Here is a 19,354-nt window from a genome sequence, read left to right as displayed (position 1 = left end):
AAATATTCTAATTGACTCAAATTATTAAGTGCAAGCATACCATCATCTGTTATACTTGTACCAATTATACGTATCATTCGTAATTCCTTTGAATCATTACAGAGTCTAATGAAAGATTCATCAGTAATATTGTACTCCTTACCAGAATATAGAACCTCGAGATTTTTTAAACCAGTTGGATACATATTGATTTGTCCATCAATCACTGAATTAGCAATTGGCCAGGGAAACCCTATGTGTAGATTACTTAAATTTTTCAATTCATTTAATGAATGGATTAATGATTCACTCAATCGGGAACCATATACACTTAAATATTCGAAGGAAGTTAAATCACGAAATATCTGAAAAATGAATAATTTATTAAAAATTAAATAAAATTTTCTATTGTACTTAATGTTATCTTCATTAAATGTTTATAAAACTTACCGATGCCAATGAATCTGGTAAGAGAGCATTATTTTTTGATTTGATATATAATTTTCTTAATGATCGACCAACTTGTTTCAATGAATTGACTAAATTTAATGGGAACAATGAATTTTCACATTGCCAATCAATTATCAAATATTTAAGATGTAACATTTTAGATAAAGCATTTTCAAAATCCTCATCCTTTAATACATCAAATTCTAAATTAAGTAGCTTAAGACGTGGGCAATTATCACGAATCAATGGCATTATTTCGGAATGGGGATATCGTTTTATAGTTAGCTCCGTTAAATGATATCCACAGTAATCTATTACAAGTTTTGAATCATTTAAGGTTTCATCATCAACATCATCTGACGTCAGAAAATCAAATTTTGTGAAGCATGAATCAACTAATTCATGATGTTTATTTTCGCATACTGAAAAATTAATTAAATGTTATCATTAGCATTTATAATAATAATAATATAATTTTTTTTGTTTATTATTAAAAATTATACTGTATTGTTATTTTCTTACTAAATTTGAATCGTGGTTGAATTTCGAATATTGGACTCAAAAAACTTATCATTTTTTTACGGTTCACTTTCAATTCTACATCTCTTCTCGAACTCTGGTACCTCTTACAAATTTTATTACATTTTTTTATCGTGTCTTTCGAGACAACATCATGTATACATATTTGGTACTTTGACCTTGCCTATAAGAAGAAAATTAATTTATTATTCAGTTGAAGTAGCAATAAAGAATTACAGCAGCTTAAAAAATCTGCAATTATTATTCAATTATAATTTACTATTTATCTTGATATAATATATAGCTATATAATTTAAATATCTTACTTTTTGTAGCAATGAAAAAATGTATTTTTGATGCGATTCAATCACCTCTATCTCCACTTTCATCTTACTTGGTTTAGTCGCCATTTTCCTTGTTTCTCTTCAAATCACGAATAAATTTTTTGCCTTTTACTAAAGATTTCCGTGGAGGGGAACACTAAATAGTATCGTTCTACAAAATCTAGCTATGAACGCGTACCGTAAAAAGAAAAATCAATGAATTATTATAACCTCAAATACGAAATTGGAAAAAAATTTGATGAAAAATACTTGATAAATTTATTGAACTTTATATACCTCTATTTTTGAGGCACATTAATATAATCGTATTCAACCCTACAAACTTGTTAAATAAAAATGTTTAATGAAGTCGTTATTTTGTAAAGGTAGGTTTAATGAAGTTTACCAAGTATCAATTGCCACGAGGTGTGTAATATAATTTTTTCTCAAGATTGTCTTGTATTTAACTGAACTTTAACAACACGTGTATAATTAACGTGTATAATTAATTGGACTTTAACCACGAGTAAACTTTAACGACTATTCAACTGTATTTAACGTTCACCAAGAGTTCTCTTTAAGGACCTCAACGAGCGTCTACAGTCGTCCTTCAAGCACTCTCAAAGAACCAGCAGTCCCAAATTTGAAGCAGTCCAATTCACAGGGCATTACAATTGAGGCCGGCTCTTTTTCTTCACTGATGGCGCTTGTGAAGCTTTTGTATATAAAAATCTAGCAAAATTAATTAACTAAATTAAATGCTAAAATGCAAAATTAAAAAAAAAAATATAACAAATTACTAGCTTTAAGTTAACTATTTTTTACTATTTAGAAAATAAAGTTTCTTAAATCGAATATAATATTAGAAAAATGTTTACAGATATAGAGAAGATAAATTAAAGTTATATATAGAAAAAAAAATTAAGCTTTATAAATTTTAATCATGTATCTAAATAATAATAATAATTCAAAGACTGAGTTTAAAAATATTTATTTTTATTTTTTTACATCGTCAATTCGTAACCAATTATTTGATAAAAATTTAAATAAAAAAATTGTTTTTATAATTAAAAAAGAAAAAGTGTTAAATTTATGAAAAAATATTTAAATTATTATTTAAAATAAAATATTAACTTTATATTTTTTTTTTAAATGAAAAAAACATTTTATTTTGAAAAATGAATCTCACTAGGCCATATGCCCGTTACGTAGCCAATTCAGCAGCTGGTTTTATCATAAACTTCAGCATCCTGGATATCATAAGTAATAAAAAAAAAATTTACTATTATTTTTTTTCTTATTCTCTTGTCAAGATAAAAAAAAAATTGATTACAAGTAAATATCAAAATCAGAACATAATGAAAACATAATATATAATAAAAAAAAAAAAAAAAATGAAAGTATAATCTTATAATTACAGTATAAGTTGTAATAATTGAACCACATGTTCATAAAAAAAATTCAATAATAATCAGTATCATATCTTATTAATTAATCGATTTTATTTAGACAAAAATACAATATTATGTGATTGTAATAAAGATTTTAGAATGCCTTGACTATCTTCAAAAGAAAACCATATACCCAAAACTCCAGTACGACGTTTCTCTGGTGATAAATCATTGAAAATTTCAATGTTTACCATTGTATTTTCAATAAGTAAAGTTTTCAAATTGTTCAAATTTTTAACAAGCTTAATTACTGATCTGTTAGAAATTTTGGTGCAATTTGATAGATTCAAGTGACACAACTTTGCAATAGATAAATTTGTAACTGATTGATCAGTAATAAATTCATTTTTTGTTCCTAACGTACCTGCACCCAAATCTTTTAAACCAAGATTGAAATATTTTAATTGACTCAAATTATTAAGTGCAACCATACCTTTATCTGTTATATCTGTACCAAATATATATAAATGTTGTAACTTCTTTGAATTATTACAGAGATCAATTAAAAATTTATCTGTAACATTGTACTCCCAAGAAATATCTAATGTCTCGAGATTTTTTAAATTAGTTTGATACAAATTAATTCGTTTATCAAACACTGAATGACTATTCACCGAGCAAGAGTCTAGCTGTAGACAAGTTAAATTTATCAATTTATCTAACGACTGGATTAATGATTCACTCAATCGAAAACCATGTACAGTTAAATCTTTGAGAGCAATTAATTGAGGAAATATCTGAAAAATAAATAATTTATTAAAAATTGAATGAAATTTTTCATTGTACATAATATAATAATATAAATTTATTAAATGTTTAAAAAACTTACCATTGCCAATGAATCTGGTATGAAAGAATTATTACTTGATTTGAGATGTAATTCTTTTAATGTTCCACCAACTTGTTTCAATGAATCGATTAAAGTCAATGGAAACGTTGCATTTTCACATTGCCATTCAATTGTCAGTTTTTCAAGATGAAACATTTTAGAAAAAGCATTTTCAAAATCTTCCTCTCTTATTACTTTAAATTTTAATGAAAGTGTCTTAAGACTTGGACAATTATTATGAATTAATGACATTATTTCAGAATGAGAATGTTCTATATTAAGCTTCGTTAAATTATATCCACAGAACTTCATTATAAATTCTAAATCTTTTGGGGCATCAACATCATCATCATTACGATCTCTATCTTTATTTTTGACATCATCATCATCATCATTATCATCATCATCATCTTCTGACGTCTTAAAATCAAATCTTGTAAAGCGAGAACCAACTAATTCATTATGGCTTCTTTCGCACACTGAAAAATTAATTCAATATTATTATTAGTATTTATAATAATGATAATAATATAAATTTTTTTTTTTTAATCATTAAAAATTATACTGTATTGTTATTTTCTTACTATATCTGAATCGTGGTTGAATTGTAAATAATAGACTCAACTGATCTTTAATGTTTTCTCTTAATTCATATTCTTCAAAAAAATTCGTTATGTTCCCCTCAGAAATATTATAAGCTCCTCCTATCATATTATTTGTGATAACATCATTTATACATATTTTGTATGTTGACCTTACCTATAAAAAGAAAATTAATTTATTATTTAATTTAGTTAACAATAAACAATTACACTAGCTAAAAAAATCTGCAATTACTATTTAAGAAAATGGCTGTTTTCTGTTAATTTATAGTGGATTTAAAACACATATGTAATACTTCATATATTATACATATATGATATAAAGAGTGATTTGAAGTGAATTTAGACTATTCATAGAATTTAAATTATTCAAACAACTTACTTTTTTTTGCATATTTAAAATGCATTGTTCATACGATTCATCTGAATGGCTTGAATCAATCTCCATATTCATCTGACCTGGTTGAGTTTCCATTTTCTCTTGTTTCCCTTTTTAACACGAATAAATACTACAGAGTATTTTTCTACAAAATCTAGCTATGATAATGCCTTAAAAATAAAAATCGATGAATAATTATTATTTATAATTTTAGAATAGTATTTAATAAACTTTAGCCACGCGTGTATAATTAACTAGACTTTAACCACGAGTGAACTTTAACCTTTATTTGCCTGTATTTAACGTTCACCAGGAGTTTTCTCAAAGGAGCTTAACTCTCTCAAGGCTCTCAAGCACTCGCAAGGAAAGCACAGGCAGAACAGGCAAGAACAGGTAACTTCTGAGATACCTGAAACACGTTCATCCAAAACACGTGTACGTAAGCAATCTGCTGGTTTCTCTTTTGACTTTTGTTGTGATTTCTAATTTTATCCATGCGCATGAGCAATTTTTTAAAATTTTTCTCTTCGTTGGTTTTTAAAATTTAAATTAATTACAAAATTGAACGAAAAAAAAAAAAAAAAAACAAATTACTAGTTTAAGTTATACTTATTTATTACTATTAAGAAAAGAAATTTATTAAATCATATAGTATTCCATAGAAGCTAAAGAAAAAAAAAATTCTAAATATAAAAAAATTGTTTTGATAATTAAAAATAAAAGAAAAAGTGTTAACTTTATAAACAAATATTTTAATTATTAATTAATTGAAAAAAAAATATTTTATTTTGAGAAAATAAATATTACTAGGCCATATATACCACTTACAATTTTCAGGAAACAATTTACATCAATTGATTACAAGTTATTAATATTTATATAAGAACATTTATCATATCATTTATTAAATCAAAAAAAAATGAAAGTATAATTTTATAATTAAAGTAAGATTATAATTAAACCACACGTTCATGAAAAAAATTCAATAATTATTATTATTATATATTATTAATTAATGAATTTCTAGACTCGAATTTAATATTATGTGATTCTATTAATGATTTGAAAATGCCATTACAATCATTAAAAAAAACACATATACTTATAAGTACGATGTTTTTCAAATGTAGATAATTCTTCGACAATGTCTTTCAATAGATAAAGTTGGTAATTTTTTTATAAATAACAAATGATGTAAATTTACTATTCAAGACAAAAAATAAATTGATTACAAGTAAATATTTAAAAAAAGAACCTAATGAAAACATAAAATATAATGAAAAGAAAAAAAATAAAAATATAATTTTATAGTTAAAGTATAAGTTGTAATAATTGAACCACATTTTTATGAAGAAAATTCAATAATAGTAATTAATATCATATATTATTAATTTATTGATTTTATTCAAAACGCACTATATGAATTTTATGCGATTCTGACAATGATTTAAAAATGCCATTACTATCTTCAAAAGAAACCAATATAACCAAAGATCCTGCAGTACGTTCCTTTAATTTAGATAATTCTTTGATAACTTCAATGTTTACCATTGTATTTGCAATAAATAAAATTCTTAGATTTTCTAAATTTTCAACAAGCTTAATCACTGATCGATTAGAAATGTTGGTGCAATTTGATATATTTAAGTGAAACAATTTTTCAATAGATAAATTTGTAACTGATTGATCAGTAATAAATTCATTTTTTATTTGCGAAGTACCTGTACTATAACGTTTTAAACCGAGATTGAATTGTTCTAATTGACTCAAATTATTAAGTGCAACCATACCATCATCTGTTATATTTGTACCAAGTACATCTAAATGTCGTAACTTCTTCGAATTTTTACAGAGATGAATGAAAAATTTATCTGTAACATTATAATCCCAAGAAATAGATAACATCTCGAGATTTTTTAAATCAGTTGGAGACATATTGATTTGTTGATCAATCACTGGATGATTATTTTGCGTGAAAGATTCTAGCTGTAGATTAGTTAAATTTATCAATTTATCTAACGGCTGGATTGATGATTCACTCAATCGAAAGCCATGTACAGTTAAATCCTTGAGAGCAATTAATTTAGAAAATACCTGAAAAATAAATAATTTATTAATAATTAAATGAAATTTGTCATTGTACCTAATACAATAATATATTTATTAAATGTTTATGAAACTTACCAATGCCAATGAATCTGGTAAGAAAGAATCATTTGCTGCATGAAGATGTAATTCTTTTAATGTTCCACCAACTTGTTCCAATGAATTGGCCAAAGTCTCTGGAAACGTTGCATTTTTAGATAGACATTTAATCATCAGTTTTTCAAGATGAAACATGTTAGAAAAAGCATTTTCAAAATCCCCAATTTCTGTTTTTTCAAATTTTAATGTAAGTGTCTTAAGACTTGGACAATTATTACGAATCAATGGCATTATTTTAGAATCGGAATGTTCTATTTTAAGCTCCATCAAATTATATCCACAGAACTTCATTATAAAATCTAAATCTTCTGGAGTATCTTCAGCACCAGCACCATAATCATCATAATCATCATAATCATCATCATCATCATCATCATCATCATCATCATCATCATCATCATCATCATCATCATCATCATCATCATCATCATCATCATCATCATCATCATCATTATCATTATCATCATCATCATTATCATTATTATCATCATCATTATTATTATCATCATCATCATCATCATCATCATATTTTGACGTGTCAAAATTAAATTTTGTAAAGGATGAATCAATTAATTCATGATGTCTATATTTGCATACTGAAAAATTAATTAATTGTTATCATTAGTATATTTATAATAATAATAATAATAATAATATAACAAATGGTTCTGATAATTAAAAATTATACTGTATTGTATTATTTTCTTACTTTTTTTGAATTGTGGTTGAATATTAAATAATATATTTAACTGATCCATAATTTGTTCACGGCTTACTCTGATACTTATTTGTCTTCCCAAAAAATCCTCAATGTTCCCCTTCCAAAGAACTTCTTCTATCATATTACTCGTGATATCATCATTTAAACATATTTTGTATATTGACTTTGCCTATAAGAAAAAAACTAATTTATTATTCAATTTAGTTAACAATGAACAATTACAGTAGCTAAAAAAATCTGCAATTATTATTCAAGAAAATGGCTATTGGTACCGTTTTCCGTCAATTTAGAGTGGATATAAAGTATGATTTAGAGTGAATTTCATTAAAGCTTCATCCAAGCTGGTTTAATGGGCATCAAACTGTACATAAAGCTTATCCAACTATATACGATAAGCCTAGATTCACTGTAAATCCACTCTAAATTGACGAGTACCAATAGCCACATCCATTATTCAATTATTTACTATTGATCTTGATATAATATATAGCTATGTAATTTTAATAACTTACTCTTTCTTGCATCTTTAAAATGTATTCTTCATACGATTCAGGACTTGAATCAATCTCCATATTCATCTGACTTGGTTCAGTCTTCATATTCTTTCGTTTCTCTTCAGAACACGAACGATCCTTTTGCCTTTTACCATCTTTTTCCCCTTTTGCTAAACTAATTTTGTTTAATTTTGCTTGAATCATTTTCGTGGAAGAGAACACTAATGAGTATGTTACTACAAAATCTAGCTATGGTAGTAGGGCTTTAAAAAAAAAAAAAATCAATGAATTATTATATAACCTCAAATACATATTTCGTACGAAATTTAAAAATTTGATGAAAAATACTTGATAGATTGATTGCACTTCATACCTTTTTTTTCAACGCACGTTAATAAAATCGTATTTAACTTTACAAACGTGTTATAATAGAAAAAGCTGTTATTGTGTAATAAAGTAGGTTTAACGAAGTTCACCAAGTATCAATTGCCACGAGGTGTGTAATATTGTGTATTATAATTTTTTCAAGATCGTCTTATATTTATAGTATTTAAATTAAATTTAACCACGTCGTGAACTTTAACGTCTATTTAACGTTCACCAGGAGTTTTCTTGAAGAAGCTTTACACTCAAGCACTCTCAAGAAAAGAACATGCAGAACAGGTAACTTTTGAGAGACACGTGTTTTCTAAACACGTGTACTTAAGCAATCAGCTGGTTTCTCTTTTGACTTTTGTTGTGATTTAACTTTATCCATACGCATGAGCAATCTATTAATTTTTTTTTTCTGTTGGTAGTTAAAATTTAAATTAATATAAATTCAGTATTTTTTTTTTTTTATTATATTGTAAGACGAAAAAAAATAAATAAATTGATTACAAGTTAATATTTAAATAAGAACATTTTTTATTTTATTTTTACAAAAAAAAAAAAAAGTTTAACTTTATAATTATAGTATAAGTTATAATAATTGAACCGAATGTTCATGAAAAATATTCAATAATAATAATGATAATCATCATATATTATTAATTGATTAATTTCCAGATTCAAATTCAATATTATGTGTTTTTGATAATGATTTGAAAATGTCATTACAATCTTCAAAAGAAACACATATACTTAATAGTATAGTACGATATTTTTTTAATTTAGATAATTCTTTCAATAGATAAAGTTGTTAATTTTTGTGAATCTTTTAAACTATGTTTTAATTGAGATTTATCTCAAAACTTTATTAAAATAACAAACTTTACATAAAATAACAAATGATGTAAATTTATGATGATTTTTTTTACATTATATTGAAAGACGAAAAAAAATAAATAAATTGATTACAAGCTAATATTTAAAGGAGAACATTTTTTTTTTTTTTTTTAAAAAGAATAAAAGTATAATATTATAATTATAGTATAAGTTATAATAATTGAACCGAATGTTCCTGAAAAAAATTCAATAATAATAATAATAATCATTATATATTATTAATTGATTAATTTGGAGAATCAAGTATAATATTATGTGATTCTGATAATGATTTGAAAACGCCATTACTATCTTCAAAAGAAACCCATATAAATAAAACTTCACTGCGACGTTTCTTCAATTTAGATAATTCTTCGATAATTTCAATGTTTACCATTGTATTTTGAACAACTAAAAGTCTTAAATTATCCAAATTTTCAACAAGCCCAATCACTGATCTATTAGAAATGTTGGTGCAATTTGATATATCTAAGTTCCACAATTTTTCAATGGATAAATTTGTAACTGATTGATCAGTAATTAATTCATTTTTCATTTCCAATGTATCTGCACCAAAACATTTTAAACCATTATCGAAATATTCTAATTGACTCAAATTATTAAGTGCAAGCATACCATCATCTGTTATATTTGTACCAATTATACTTAAATATTGTAATTGCTTAGAATTATTACAGAGATTGATTAAAAATTCATTAGTAACATTGTACTCCCAACCAATACATATTACCTTGAGATTTTTTAAATCAACCGGAAACATATTGATTTGATTATCAATCACTGAATGACTATGTAGCGAGAGAGACCCTAATTGTAGCATAGTTAAATTTATTAATTCATTCAATGACTGAATTGATGCTTCACTTAATCGATGACCATATACAATCAACTGGTTGAGAGCAATTAATTGAGGAAATACCTGAAAAATAAATAATTTATTAAAAATTAAATGAAATTTTTTTCTGTACACAATGTTAATATTCATTAAATGTTTTTGAAACTTACCAATGCCAATGAATCTGGTAAGAAAGAATCATATTTTGAATCAAGATATAATTCTTTTAATGTTCCACCAACTTGTTTTAATGAATTGACCAAAGTCAATGGGAGGGTTGAATTTTCACATAGCCATCTAATTGTCAGCTTTTCAAGATGACACATTCTAGAAAAAGCATATTCAAAATGATGACTTTTGATAACTTCAAATTCCAATAAAAGTGTCTTAAGACTTGGACAATTATCACTAATCAATAGCATTATTTCAGAATTAGGATATTGTCTAATAGACAGATCTGTTAAATTATATCCACAGAAATTTATTACAAATCTTGAATCATTTAGGCTTTTATCATCTTCTGGCCTCTTAAAATCAAATTTTGTAAAGCATGAATCAACAAATTTATTATTTCTATATTGGCATACTGAAAAATTAATTAAATGTTATCATTAGTATTTATAATAATAATAATAATATAACAATCTGTTCTGATAATTAAAAATTATACTGTATTGTTATTTTCTTACTTTTTTCAAATTGTGGTTGAATATCAAATAATGGACGCAACTGATCTATCATGTTTTCACGGAATGCTCTAAATTTTTTTCCTGTCTTGGGAATATTTTTCATGTACATCTCATAAATTCCATCACTTTCTTTTATCATTCTTTCTGTGATAACATCATTTATACATATATTGTACATTGACCTAACCTATGTATAAGAAAAAATTTAATTTATTACTCAATTTAATTAACAATATAAATAATCACAGCGGCTCCAAAAATTTGCAACTGTTATTCAATTGTAATTTATTATTGACCTTGATATAATAATAGCTATAGGTATATAATATAAATAACTTACATTTTTTTGCAAATCCGAAATGTATTTTTTATGCCATTCATCTGAATGACTTGCATTCATCTCCATATTTATCTGACCTGGTTCACTCTCCATATTTTGAGTTAATTTAATAACCTTAAGAGTATCAATTAACAGCAATTAAGTATCAATAAATTACCACCGAGGGTGTATAATTATATTGTGTAATATTATTTTTTCAAGAAACGTCTTATATGTATAGTATTTAATTGAACTTTAACGACTATATGTTATTCAACGTTCACCAGGAGCTTTCTCAAGGTTCCCAAAAGAACAGGATAATTTTTGCCACAACTGCCCTAAAACCACCTAAAACACGTGTACGTAAGCAATCAGCTGATGTATCTTTTGTTGTGATTGTATATCAGCAATTTATTAATTTTTTTTTCGCTGTTGGTAGTTTGTAATATATATTTATTTATGTTGGTATTCAAAAGACTCCATTGCTTAATTAAAAATTTGAAAAATAAAAAATTAGAGAGATTAGAAATTAGTTAACTGAATCGAATGCAAAATTTTAAAAAAAAATAAAACAAATTACTAGTTTTAAAGTAATTTTTTACTATGTAGAAAAAAAAATTTTTTAATCATACAATATTAGAACAAAGTTTAGAAATATAAATTAAAGTTATCGAAAACAATTAGAGCTTTAAAAAAATTTTAATTATGTAATTTAGAAATTATAAATAATAATATAATTTAGAGGCTGCAGAATTTAAAAATATTTATTTCATTTTTTACAATGTAAATTTGTTACTAATTATTCTAAAAAAAAAAAAACCTATTAATAATAATATATTATTGGTAAATAATAAGTTTTCAAGAAAAGAGAAAAAAATTTTTTTATTTATAAGTCATTAACAGTTTTTAACAAAGTGGTTCCATTTTTTTTTTTTTTTTGTATTTTATATTCATATCTATCATTTTTTTTGCCTGTGGCAATGTAAGATGCGTTGTCGTATTACTTATTCAATTTCTTTTTGGAACTTTTAACTACTTTAAGACATTGGTATTATTTAGTCGAAAAATAGTCCTCAACGTATTCCATAAAAGCTAAAGAAAAAAAAAAAACCAACAAAATTCTAAATATAAAAAAATTGTTTTTAAAATTAAAAATAAAAGAAAAGTGTTAAATTTATAAACAAATATTTTAATTATTGATTAAATTTTTTATTAATTGAAAAAAAATACATTTTATTTTGAGAAAATGAATATTGCTAGGCCATATGCCACTTATAATTTTCAGGAAACAGTTTACATTAATAACAGAACTTATTATAAATTTAGTATTTTTTTTTTTTTATTTTTCATTATATTGTAAGATACAATTTCATTATATTGATTACAAGTTAATATTTAAACAAGAACATTTTTTATTTTATTTTTACAAAAAAAAATAAAAGTATAATTTTATAATTAAGGTATAAGTTGTGATAATTGAACCACATGTTCATGAAAAAAATTCAATATTAATGATTAATTAATTTCCAGACTTAAATTTAATATTATGTTATTCTGATAATGATTTGAAAATGTCATTACAATCATCAAAAGAAACCCATATACTTAATAGTATGGAACGATATTTTTTGAATTTAGATAATTCTTCGACAATGTCTTTTGATAGATAAAGTTGTTAAGTTTTGTAAATCTTCTAAACTAGTATTTTAATTAGTTTCAATAGAAGTTATATCGAAACTTTATTTAATTATTTTAATAAACTAACAAATGATGTACATTTAGTATTATTTTTTTTATATATAAAGAAAAAAAAATGAAAATATAATTTTAAAATTAAAGTATGTATTATAATAATTAAACGACATGTTCATGAAAAAAATTAAATAATAATAATAATAATTATTATTATTATATATTATTAATTAATTGATTAATCTGCGGTCTTAAAATGGATTTTATGTGATTCTGATAATGAATCAAAAAAGGCATTACTATCATTAAAAGAAACCCATATATGTAAATGTGATGAACGTTTCTTTAATTTAGATAATTCTTTGATAACTTCAATGTTTACCATTGTATTTTCAATAAATAAAATTCTTAGATTTTCTAAATTTTCAACAAGCTTAATCACTGATTTATTAGAAATTTTGGTGCAATTTGAAATATTTAAGATGCGCAATGTTCCAATAGATAAATTTGTAACTGATTGATCAGTAATAAAGTCATTATTTATTCCCGACGTTTCTTCACCAAAACATTTTAAACCAAGATTGAAATATTTTAATTGACTCAAATTATTAAGTGCAAGCATACCATCATCTGTTATATTTTTACCAACTATACGTATATCTCGTAATTTCTTTGAATCATTACAGATTTTAATGAAAAATTCATTTGTAACATTGTACTCCTTACCAGAATGTAGAAACTCGAGATTTATTAAATCAGTTGGATACATATTGATTTGTTCATCAATCACTAAATTACCATCTTCCAAGGGAAAACCTATGTGTAGATTATCTAAATTTTTCAATTTATCTAATGACTGGATTAATGATTCACTCAATCGGGAACCATATACACATAAACATTTGATGGCAGTTAATTTACGAAATACCTGAAAAATGAATAATTTTTTAAAAATTTAATTAAATTTTTTATTGTACACAATGTAATATTCATTAAATGTTTATAAAACTTACCGGTGCCAATGAATCTGGTAAGAGAGCATTATTTTTTGATTCGATATATAAATCTCTTAATGATCCACCAACTTGTTCCAATGATTCGACTAAATTCAATGGGAACAATGATTTTTTACATTGCCACCGAATTATCAAATATTTAAGATGAAACATTTTAGATAAAGCATTTTCAAAATCCTTATCCTCTAATACATCAAATTCTAATCTAAGTCTCTGAAGACTTGGACAATTATCACGAATCAATGGCATCATTTCGGAATGGGGATGTCGTTTTATATTGAGCTCTGTTAAATGATATCCACAGTAATCTATTACAAGTTTTGAATCATTTAAGATTCCATCATCAACATCATCTGACGTCAGAAAATTAAATTTTGTGAAACCTGACTCAACTAATTCATGTTTATATTTGCATACTGAAAAATTAATTAAATGTTATCATTAGCATTTATAATAATAATAATATAATTTTTTTTGTTTATTATTAAAAATTATACTGTATTGTTATTTTCTTACTAGTTTTGAATTGTGGTTGAATTTCAAATATTGGACTCAAAAGATTTATAATTTTGTAACGGTAGTACTCGAATTTATCATCTTTTATCGAATTCTTGTACCTCGACTTATAAATTCTATTACCTGCTTTTATCATGTCTTTCGAGATAACTTGATGTACACATATTTGGTACTTTGACCTTACCTATAAGAAGAAAATTAATTTATTATTCAGTTGAAGTAACAATAAACAATTACAGCAGCTAAAAAAAATCTGCAATTATTATTCAATTATAATTTACTATTTATCTTGATATAATATACAGGATATACATATAATTCAAATATCTTACGTTTCGTATCAAATTTAAAAGGTAGTCTTCATGCGAACCTATCTTCATATCTATCTCCATTTTCATCTTACTTGGTTCAGTCTCCATTTTCTCTTTTGTTTCTCTTCAAATCACGAATAAATTTTTTGCCTTTTACTATAAAGATTTCCCTGGAGGGGAACACTAAAGAGTATTGTTCTACAAAATCTAGCTATGAAAGTACCTACAAAAAAAAATCAATGAATTATTATAACCTTAAATACGAAATTGGAAAAAAATTTGATGAAAAATACTTGATAAATTTATTGAACTTTATATACCTCTATTTTTTGAGGCACATTAATATAATCGTATTCAACCCTACAAACTTGTTAAATAAAAATGTTTGATGAAGTCGTTATTGTGTAAAGATATAGGTTTAATGGAGTTTAACTAAGTATATCAATTGCCACGAGGTGTGTAATATAATTTTTTCTCAAGATTGTCTTGTATGTAGTATTTAACTGAACTTTAACAACGCGTGTATAATTAACGTGTATAATTAATTAGACTTTAACCACGAGTAAACTTTAACGACTATTCAACTGTATTTAACGTTCACCAAGAGTCTTTAAGGGCCTCAACGAGCGTCTACAGTCGTCCTTCAAGCACTCTCAAAGAACCAGCAGTCCCAAATTTGAAGCAGTCCAATTCACAGGGCATTACAATTGAGGCCGGCTCTTTTTCTTCACTGATGGCGCTTGTGAAGCTTTTGTATATAAAAATCTAGCAAAATTAATCAACTAAATTAAATGCTAAAATGCAAAATTAAAAAAAAAAATATAACAAATTACTAGCTTTAACTTAACTATTTTTTACTATTTAGAAAATAAAGTTTCTTAAATCGAATATAATATTAGAAAAATGTTTACAGATATAAATTAAAGTTATATAGAAAAAAAAATTAAGCTTTATAAATTTTAATCATGTATCTAAATAATAATAATAATAATAATTCAAAGACTGAGTTTAAAAATATTTATTTTTATTTTTTTACATCGTCAATTCGTGACCAATTATTTAACAAAAAATAAAAAAATTTTTTTCATCTATAAGCCGTTATCGACTTTTAACATATTGTTTTTTTTTTTTTGTATTTTTGTTATCATTATATCCTATCATTTCTTATCTTAAGGTGATGAAAGCCTTGACACGTTACTTATTTTATTTTTTCTTCGGAAACTTCTGAATAAATTAACGCATTAGTTTTATTTAGTCGAAAAATAATTCTTCTGAAGAACAAACGTATTTCATAAAAGCTGAAAAAAAAACACCAACAGAATTTAAATAAAAAAATTGTTTTTTTAATTAAAAAAAAAAAGAAAAAGTGTTAAATTTATAAAAAAATATTTTAATTATTATTATAATTAAATATTAACTTTATATTTTTTTTTTTTTTATAAGTTTTTGAAAAATGAATCTTACTAGGCCATATGCCAGTTACGTAGCCAATTCAGCAGCTGGTTTCATCATAAACTTTAGCATCCTGGGTATCATAGGTAATAAAAAAAAAACTATATAATTAAATAATATCTAATTATTAAGTAAATAAAAATAATTAAAAATTTGTTTTACAATTTTTAGGAAACATATTAACAATAATGAACAATAATGAAAATTGAAGGTATATAATTTTATAATTAAAGTATAAGTTATAATAATCGAACTACACGTTCATGAAAAAAATTCAATAATAATAATTGTTATTATATATTATCAATTAATTGATTATTTTAATATGACAGAATATGAATGTTATGCGATTCTGATAATGATTTGAAAATGCCATAACTAACTTTAAAGGAAACCCATATACCCAACGCTCCAGTACGAAGTTCCTTTAATTTAGATAATCCTCATTTAGATAAATACCTCATAAAAGCTCCGAGAAAAAAAAAATCAACAAAATTCTAAATATAAAAAACTGTTTTAAAATAAAAAATAAATGAAAAAGTGTTAAATTTATAAATAAATACTGTAATTGTTATTTATTGAGTTAAAAAAAAACATTTTATATTGAAAAATGAATATTACGAGGCCATATGCCACTTACATATTATCTGATACAGCAGCTGATTTTATTATAAGCTTCAGAATCTTGGGTACAATAAGTATTGAGAAGAAAATTATAATATAAAATAATATCTAACTATTGAGTGAAAGAAATAATTAAAAATTATTTTTACAATTTAATACAATTAATTTTACAAACAAATTTTTTAGGTAACAATTCATATTAATAACAAAGCTTAATGTAAACTTAGTAAATTAAAAGACAAAAAAAAAAATATAGATTATAATTTATAAGTGAATATTTAAATAAAAATACATTTATTATTTTTTTTTTATAAAAAAAAATAAAATTATAATGTTATAACTCAAGTATAAGTTATAATAATTAAACCACATGCTTATGAAAAAAAAAAAAACATTTTATTTTAAGGAAACGAATATTACTAGGCCATATGCCACTTACAATTTTCAGGAAACAATTTACATCAATAACAAAGCTTAATGTAATTTTACTATTATTTCTACTTCATTATATTGTAAGACAAAAAAAAAAAAAATAAATTGATTACAAGTTATTATTAGTTCAATTATAGATAACTCATAATTTGATAATTAAAGTATAAGTTATAATAACTGAACCACATGTTCATGAAAAAAATTCAATAATAATAATTATTATTATATATTATCAACTCGACTGAAGACGAATATTATGCGATTCTGATAATGATTTGAAAATGCCATCACTATCTTTAAAAGAAACCCATATAACCAAAAGTTTAATAGGATGTCTTTCTAATTGAGATAATTCATTGAGAATTCCAATGTTTACCATTGAATTTTCAATAAATAAAATTCTTAGATTTGCTAAATTTTCAACAAGCTTAATCACGGATCTATTAGAAATTTTGGTGCAATTTGATATATTTAAGTAGCACAATTTTTCATTACATAAATTTGTAACTGATTGATCAGTAATAAATTCATTTTTTGTTTCCAACGTGTCTACACCAAAACGTTTTAAACCGAGATCGAATTTTTTTAATTGACTCAAATTATTAAGTGCAAGCATACCATCATCTGTTATATTTGTACCAATTATACTTAAATGTTGTAACTTCTTTGAATTTTTACAGAGATTAATTAAAAATTCATCTGTAACATTGTACTCCGCAGTAATAGATAACATCATGAGATTTTCGAAATTCAAAGTTGGATACATATTGATTTGTCCATCAATCACTAAATGATCATTTGGCGAGGGATACCCTAAGTCTAGCAAAGTTAAATTCATCAATTTATCTAACGACTGGATTAATGATTCACTTATTCGGAAACGATATACAATTAAATCCTTGAGAGCAATCAATTTAGGAAATACCTGAAAAATAAATAATTTATTAAAAATTAAATAAAATTTTTCATTGTACATAATATAATATTCATTAAATGTTTATGAAACTTACTGATGCCAATAAATCCGGTAATAAAGTATCATATTTTGATTGAAGATATAATTTTTTTAATGTTCCACCAACTTGTCCCAATGAATTGACCAAAGTCAATGGAAGCGTTGCATTTTCACATTGCCATTTAATTATCAAATATTCAAGATGAAACATTTTAGAAAAAGCATTTTTAAAATCTTCCTCTCTTATTACTTCAAATTCTATTGAAAGTGTCTTAAGACTTAGACAATTATCACTAATCAATGGCATTATTTCAGAATGGGAATAACGTCTTATATTCAACTCCGTTAAATTATATCCACAGAAATTTATTATATATTTTAAATCATCTAGGGTTTCATCATCATCATCATCTGATGTCATTAAATCAATTCTCGTAAAGCATGAACTAACAAGTCCATAATTTCTACCTAGGCATACTGAAAAAATTTATTAAATGTTATTATTAGCATTCATAATAATAATAATAATATAATTTTTTTTTTCATCATTAAAAGCTATACTGTCTTGTTATTTTCTTACTTTTTTTGAATCGTGGTTGACGATGAAATAATCGATCCAATTTCCCAAGAATGTTTCCATATACTAATCCGGTGAATCTTTTTATTTCCTTTTGAAAATCATTTCTGTAAAACCCATGAACACCATCAGCTTCTTCCATCGTTCTTTTCGAGATAACATCATTTATACATATTTGGTATTTTGACCTTACCTATAAGAAAAAAATTAATTTATTATTTAATTTAATCAACAATAAACAATTACAGCAGCTTAAAAAATCTGCAATAATTATTTAATTGTAATTTACTATTGATCTTGATATAATATAAATTATTCAAACAACTTACTTTTTTTTGCATATTTAAAATGCATTGTTCATACGATTCATCTGAATGGCTTGAATCAATCTCCATATTCATCTGACCTGGTTGAGTTTCCATTTTCTCTTGTTTCCCTTTTTAACACGAATAAATGTTTTGCCTTTTATTAAAGATTTCCGTGGAAGAGAACACTACAGAGTATTTTTCTACAAAATCTAGGTATGATATAGTGCCTTAAAAATAAAAATCGATGAATAATTATTATTTATAATTTTAGAATAGTATTTAATAAACTTTAGCCACGCGTGTATAATTAACTAAATTTTAACCACGAGTAAACTTTAACCTCTATTTGCCTGTATTTAACGTTCACCAGGAGTTTTCTCAAAGGAGCTTAACTCTCTCAAGGCTCTTAA

At 24.3% G+C, this 19,354-nt stretch overlaps 3 non-coding genes across 3 annotated transcripts; all 3 read left to right on the top strand.

Moving 5' to 3' along the window:
* Positions 1-1,357: 1,357 nt before the first annotated feature.
* LOC122847973 lies at positions 1,358-1,476 on the top strand. The gene has a single exon (XR_006373427.1). It is a non-coding gene; the product is annotated as a U5 spliceosomal RNA (small nuclear RNA).
* Positions 1,477-14,706: 13,230 nt separating this feature from the next.
* LOC122847974 lies at positions 14,707-14,826 on the top strand. The gene has a single exon (XR_006373428.1). It is a non-coding gene; the product is annotated as a U5 spliceosomal RNA (small nuclear RNA).
* Positions 14,827-19,059: 4,233 nt separating this feature from the next.
* LOC122847975 lies at positions 19,060-19,180 on the top strand. The gene has a single exon (XR_006373429.1). It is a non-coding gene; the product is annotated as a U5 spliceosomal RNA (small nuclear RNA).
* Positions 19,181-19,354: the final 174 nt, after the last annotated feature.

The sequence above is a fragment of the Aphidius gifuensis genome, linkage group LG1 (assembly GCF_014905175.1).
Source record: "Aphidius gifuensis isolate YNYX2018 linkage group LG1, ASM1490517v1, whole genome shotgun sequence".
In the NCBI taxonomy this organism is placed as follows: Eukaryota; Metazoa; Arthropoda; class Insecta; order Hymenoptera; family Braconidae; genus Aphidius; species Aphidius gifuensis.
Note: the sequence above shows the minus strand (reverse complement) of the source record. Positions and strands in the feature narration are given on the sequence as shown.